The sequence below is a fragment of the Amblyomma mixtum genome, chromosome 2 (genome assembly GCF_055824585.1).
Source record: "Amblyomma mixtum isolate Tamu chromosome 2, ASM5582458v1, whole genome shotgun sequence".
NCBI classification, from domain to species: Eukaryota; Metazoa; Arthropoda; class Arachnida; order Ixodida; family Ixodidae; genus Amblyomma; species Amblyomma mixtum.
This window is the reverse complement of record NC_143013.1, coordinates 238,749,379-238,756,720: the sequence shown is the minus strand read 5'-3', so window position 1 is coordinate 238,756,720 and position 7,342 is coordinate 238,749,379.

The window sequence follows — 7,342 nt, the reverse complement described above, 5'->3', positions numbered from 1 at the left end:
GCTCCGGGTTTCGAGATTGCAACAGCTAGCTTTGTTTGGCAACTACGTCAGTAATACGCGCCACCTCCTCTTTATAGATTCAAGCGTTTCCAACCTCATTTTATAGTGTGTAATCTGCTGCCGACGTTTACAAATGATTTTTCACTGTTTTATAATGGACGCTGAATTTTGTCTATGCCGTTTTTTATTCCCTCGTTAGCACAATGAACTGTGGTATCCGGAAGTTCGAAGTCCCAAATTATGACCAGAAATTCACAGTTTCCACTCGCTGGCGTTACTGAGATTTGATTACCAGCTTTCATGGTAGTCAGTGCCTTCGTGTTTAGTCGAACGAATGAAATCAGCTGGTCTGTAGTGAATGCTTTGAAAGCGGATTCTAGGATCAGTCCTAATATTTTTCTCCATATCTCCCGCCAGAAATACCAGTACACCACTGGGATTACATCCATTTGGACAACAAAAGAAGACCCGTAGACACAGCAGCAGCTGCAAAACACGATTGCTTCTATTTTCCGCAAAAATAAACACTGTTACGCACCTAGCACAAATAAGGGCGCTGTGCCAGCGAATGTGTGCGCCATGCTGCGCCGGTGGCCACTAGAGGGGTTAAGCTATTCTTGGTCATTTATAGCAGAAACTACAGTTGTCGATGCATAAAGTGACGACCCGAAGGCGGAAAAACTTTCAGTGATCGGCGAAGTTAAGAAGTCTTTAGTCTCATGTGCACCCCTTGGAGGCGGTCAAATCTCATTCTTCGGTAGGGAGGTCACTAAAGGCGGTTTCGCACGGTGCAGCTCCCCAGGCCAGCATGGACAAGAGAACCTCAAGCACGAATAAAAAGGGTGATATGTCACTGAATACTCTGCTGCCCGTGGCATGGGCGGGTGAACTGCAGGTGAACCAAGCACAGCACTATTGTGAAAGAGGACAACTTTATACTGCTCGGCAAGCAATCAGTGGCGGGTTGAGAAACTTGGTCGGGAAATTGGTAAATTGGTAAATTGGATCTGAGGAAAGGAAATAGCGTAGTATATGTGTCACATATCTCGGCGGACACCTGAACCGCGCCGTAAGGGAAGGGAGGAAGGTTGGACTGAAAGAAGAAAGAGAGAAAGAGGTGCCGTAGTGGAGGTCTCCGGAATAATTTCGACCTGCTGGGGATCTTTAACGTGCACTGACATCGCACAGCACACTGGCGCCTCTTGCGTTTCGCCTACATCGAAACGCGGCCGCCGCGGTCGCGTTCGAACCCGGGTATACGGCTTCAGCGCCGCGTTTCTGGTACACAACAGGAAACTAAAACTAAAGATTGCAGAAATTACAGCAAAGGCGGAAGAATACGCGATGCAACTCGCGAAACAAAATTGGGAACAACTCAGCGACTCACTTAGGGGAACTCTAGGCACGGCCAGAACCTGGAATCTCTTAAGAGCACTAAACGATCCGACCAAAATAAAATCAGAAAACAATAAAGCCATCCACCGGTTCATCCACTCCTTCCAGGGATCACACATCGCCCTACTGGAGAAGGCACGAGAAAAATTTTTCGGCGATCACAACCCCCCGCGATACCAAGGAACGTATCGAGGAGCCGAAAACGAGAAACTCGACCGCCCCATAACTGTGGAAGAGGTTTACGCGGCCATAAGAAACACCACCAGAAACACGGCAGCCGGAGCGGACAGAATCGACAACGCCCTAATCCGCAACCTGAGCGACGACCTCATACAAGAGCTCGTCACCTTTCTTAACAAACATTGGGAGGCGGAGACGGTTCCCGAAGATTGGAAACACGCCGAAGTAATAATGATACCCAAACCTGTTAAAAAGCTACAAATTGAAAACCTCAGGCCTATATCACTCACGTCGTGCCTTGGCAAGCTTTACGAACGGGTTGTAACTTTCAGACTGCAAAATTACATGGAAGACAACGACTGTGTACCACATACCATGTTCGGCTTCAGAGCGAAGCTCTCGACGCAGGACGTTCTCCTCCAAATACAAGAAGATGTCCTGCGAAACGTACCTCGGACGGGAGAAAATGTCATAATGGCCCTGGACATCAAGGGGGCATTCGATAACGTCAGCCACGAAGCGATCCTTACGGGCCTAGACAACCTGGATTGCGGACGCAGAATCCACGGCTTCGTCAAAGCCTTCCTGTCCGATAGAACTGCCACCATCGGCATAGGAGACCTTCGATCGGGAAAAATTCGCACTCCAAACAAAGGAACACCCCAAGGGTCAGTTATCTCACCCCTACTCTTCAACATAGCTATGATAGGCCTAGCTCGAAAACTAGAGAACATCGAAGGCATCAGGCCTGCAATGTATTCTGACGATATAACAGTCTGGACAAACACGGGCTGTCTCGGAGAGAAGGAAGAAAGGCTACAGCAAGCGGCCTCTTGTGTAGAGCAATACCTCGCAGAAAGAGTACTCGCATGCTCGACCGAGAAATCGGAACTGCTGAGAGTCTGGAGAGGCAAGCAAAACCGGACCGTCCCAACCAGCGAGGACCTAAAACTCAACGTCTACCTAGAAGGGACGCCCATACCCGAAAAGACAACAATAAGAATTTTGGGCATGTGGGTTCAATCCAACCAGCGCAGTACTCACACTTTTACCCTACTGAAAGCAACAACGCTACAAGTCGCACGCATGATCACCCGCATCACCAACAGGCGACATGGCATGCGTGAAGAAGACACACTAAAACTAGTCAGAAGTCTAGTAGTTAGTCGAATCACGTACAGCCTACCCTACCAGTGCCTCAACAAAAATGAAATACAACAAGCGGATGCCCTGCTAAGCAAAGCGTATAAGACAGCGCTCCGACTACCACGCAACACGTCTACAGAAAAACTCATGGCCCTGGGATTACACAACACCTTTGAGGAGCTACGAGAGGCGCAGCTTGAGTCGCAAAAACTCAGGCTGTTGCAAACAACGACAGGAAGAGCGCTCCTGCAGAGGCTCGGATACCACGAGCAGATGCGAGAAATTTCGAGGACGGCAACGATCCCTGACGAGCTTCGCAAGACCCTCAAGGTAGCGCCAATACCAAAAAACATGGATCCCAACCTCCATCGAGGCAGAGGAGAAGCGAGTGCCGAATTAATCGAGAAAACATACGCTCCTCAAGCCACGACCGTGTATACAGACGCGTCTTGGAGAGGAGGAGATACCAAAATCGCTGTAGCGGCGGTGGTCGATTCGTCTTTACGCGAAATGACCAGCGCGTCTCTCCGAGGCTGCACAGCTGCAGAGTCCGAGGAAGTAGCCGTTGCTCTAGCGGTGGCGGAGGGGTATAGAACCGCGCGGTCACTAACAATACTTACGGACTCTCAAACAGCCTGCCGAAATTACATGAATGGCAGGATAGGTCGTCACGCGCTCCGTATACTCCTCGCAGCGAGTGACAGAATTAAAAACCGGGAAGAACAAAACGACAAGATCCGACACAAAATTTTGGGGGTACCGGGGCACACGGGGGTGGCAGGGAACCGAGAGGCCAACAGGATAGCTCGAGGATACATTACTTTCCGAGCTTCCGACGAGACCGCGGAACTCGCGCCAGCACCCAGGGAATACTCGGCCATACTACAAAACTATAGAGGCAGAAGAATGCGATATCCCCCACCGCACAAATCTCTCAGCAGAGAGGAAGCTGTCACTTGGAGACAATTACGAACAGGCTCTTTCCCAAACCTACATATACTAAACAAAATGCCCCCTACGATATACACGAACAAATGTCCCTGGTGCGACGAAAAACCTACACTATACCACATCACATGGGCCTGCCAAAACATAGACGTGGTCCCCAAAATACAAAACCCGAATGCGGAGCAGTGGGAGACTCTGCTGTCCAGCGACCGCTGCGAAGACCAACAAAGTCTGGTACAGCGAGCTCAACGGGCGGCAGTGGCCAGCGGAGCCCTGGACTGAGGGCAACCGACCACTGATTAGAGGCGGACGACTTCGACAGAGAAGGCTCCTGGGGGTAGAACCAAGACGTCTCTGAAGATGCCCCCAAACCGCAGGAAAAACCATTAGTGTAAATAAAGTTTTCCCTTCCTTCCTGGTACAACGTTGTCAATGCCTACAGCTCACATCTCTTTCTCATCACACACGTACCTATAAGCGCGATTCAAGCGCCTTCTGACCCAGGGAGGTGGTTATGCGCAGTTCCTCTCCTTAAAGGGACACTGAGGAGAAATTGAAGTTGGTTTGTATCGAAAAATTACCCGCTCCTAATTAAAAAAACGCCATTCATACTGACAACAAAGATCTTGCTACGTAGAAAAGAGCGATAACCAAAATACAGGTATCGCCGCCACAGGCCAAACTCGGAAGTACAGGTGTGATGACGTCATAGGACAAGACAGTGTTGCTAGAACCAATGGTTCTAGCAAAACTGGGACACGAGAAGCCACGAACCACTGAGCCTGAGAAACGAAGGTTGCGCGGTTGGATACTGAAGTAAGCTTTGTTTTGAAACCAAAATTCAGGGGCACTTTGACTGTCTAAAGTACGTAGAGGTGAAAGCGTTTTCCGCAACACTTTGATTATGTGACACTGATGACGTCACCACTGGACGACGTCACACATAATTGATGACGAAGTAATGACAAATTATCCCTCCTTCCCCACTCCGGCATGCACTCTATGCCCAGAACCCTTCGCCTCTTTCCTCCACATCACTTCCCTCTGCCCGGCGGACCCTCCCCCGCGGGACCTAGAGAACCTCAAAACCTGGGAGGACTGGGAGACCCTGCTGCGCTCGGAGGACCCGGCCGTGCAGACCATCGCCACCGGCCGTGCTGCCAGTGTTATGGACCTTCGCAACATAAACACTTGAGTGCAGTGGGGTCATGCGGGGACCCTGGGGCGTGCCCCGAATTCCTGTGTAAATAAAGTTTTTTCTCTCTCTCTTGCCTATGTGACACTGGTGACGTCACCACTGGACGACGTCACACATAATTGATGACGAAGTAATGACAAATTATAATTAGTGACTACAGATTAATGACTAAATACCAATTAACTGCTAATTAATGACTCTTAAGCTTCGCCTTTAGGAGTGGAACACGACAGCGTGTGTAGCGCTGCCAGGCAGTCCACCGAACGCCACCACTCGTCCGGCGCGATGCCTTGCCCTTTGAACGCGGAGCTTTTTGAGTTAAGGAAATTACGCAGTAATTCTCTGTCATCTCGGTGGACACCCCAACCGCACCTTACAGGAAGGGAGGAAGTGGGAGTGAAAGAAGAAAAAGATGGGCCGTAATGAAGAAACTGAAAATTGTAATTGAGGAAAGGAAATTACGCAGTAACTGCCTCAAATATGTCGGTGGACAGCCGTCAAAACGCGGACACAACTGCCGACATGGCTGTCGACACGGCTGCCAACACCGCTGCTAACGACAGTATGAGGCATTAAAGGCTTCGCCTTAGTAGCATCCGTCTAGTACACCGATGCCTTGTGGAAATAGCCGCCGCGGTTGCTCAGTGATTACGTGCTCGGCTACTGACCCGAAAGACGCGGGCTCGATCCCGGCCACGGCGGTCGAATTTCGATGAAGATGAAATTCTAAAGGCGCATGTACTGTGCGATGTCCCTGCACGTTAAGGAACCCCAGGTGGCCGAAATTTCCCGAGCCCTTCACTGCGGCGCCCGTCATAGCGTAAGTCGCTTTGGGACCTTAAAGCCCTAAATACCATAAACCACAATTGTTGTTTATGGTTGATCCGGTGAGTGTACTAAACTCGCGAATGTGTCCGTGGAGGTTGGCAAGCGAAACGAGCATAAGCCAGCGCTGCTCCAGATTATTCAACACTGCCTCACCGAATTCTTTGCAAATTTCGTTCAGATTTCAACGATCAAGTGCAAATAGCTCGGCTATGACTCTACTCCGTCTCACAAGATGTTTGCAGCACTACGAACGGTAGAGCTCTCTCGTCCAATCAGGATGGCGCGCACTACATTAGTGCGTTCCTACGCGCCTGTGGCTCGATCCACCTGATGTCCAGCTGGCTCGAGGCACGGCAGGTCTCGACGCGCGCGCTTTCTCGCTGCTCGAGGTAGTTAGCTTCTTTCTACCTCTAGCAGGTGGCGCTTGATGTCTTTTTATTCTTTCTTTGGTTCGTTTCTGTACAGGCGGACGCCCGTTCCAAAGAGACTAGCCCCACTTTTTTTTGTCACGACCTGTTCTCATTAGTTCCTCCGTTATCACGTCACAGTTTATTTCAGTGATCGTGTCATGATCATATAAATTTATTTACACCAGCGTGCCGAGGCAGCCGAACGTCGATGGTGGCGAAATGCAAAACAAGCCCTTGTGCTGCGCGAAAGTCAACGCACGTTAAACGGGCTCGATCATCTCATCGTCCTCATTACAAGTGAATTCAGCACTGCTGGTTGTGTCGTCCTCCAGATTGACAATATAGGCGGTCCTTGGTTACCAACATCGTCGATGATGTGGTCCAGTTTTCTCATCACATCTTCCTCACAGCTAATATGCTGCACGTAATTCTTCCATTTCTCAACAGTCACTTGCGTGATACCTTGCCAAACCAGAGGATCGACGTCTTGGAGCATAAACGTCTTGTTTTGGCCGGCCACGAAACCCTTGACGTCGCTCCGAACAAGCTCTATCGGGTTCAGTTGGCAGTGGTAGGGTGACAGGCGCACAACGAGATGGCCAGCAGCTTCGGCGATGCAGTCCACACGGTATCGCTCCCCACCTGTGTTCACATTGCTGACAAGGTGCATGAGCTCGGCCTTCGCCCTGCCGCTGCTCCACGCGACAGCGTTTCCGGACAGCCAAGCCTGTATGTACTTTTTGAGGCTACTCATCCGCGGCACTTTATCCTGCTTTACAGAATGATATGGCGCGTTGGGCATGCCTCGATCCCCGGTAATGAGCGCGTCCATGCGCTGGCCCGAGAACTCTTCTCCCGGACCACGGATGATCAGGCACCCAACCCTGCGCAAGAAGCCCCATCGGTCCTCTCTACATATCACCAAATTACCACATTTTACAAACTCAGCCGCATGACACTGCCAGCACCCCAGAGTACCTTGTCCGCAAGGAACCGCAAGGAAGAGTTGAACCCGGTTTATGTTCAGACTCCTATGTTTCGGCAACAAACTCGCCTTTCCAGGCGCCATTTTTCGCTGTGGCTACAATGTATACTTCGTGGCTAGGGCCGCAGATTGGACTTCTAGTATTCACGTAGCGTGTTAGTTCACTTCATCAGTCGCAAATTTCTTTTCTACTAAAGTGTACTCATATTTTATTTGTGTATGATTCAAACTTAGAACATCTAATTTATCGCA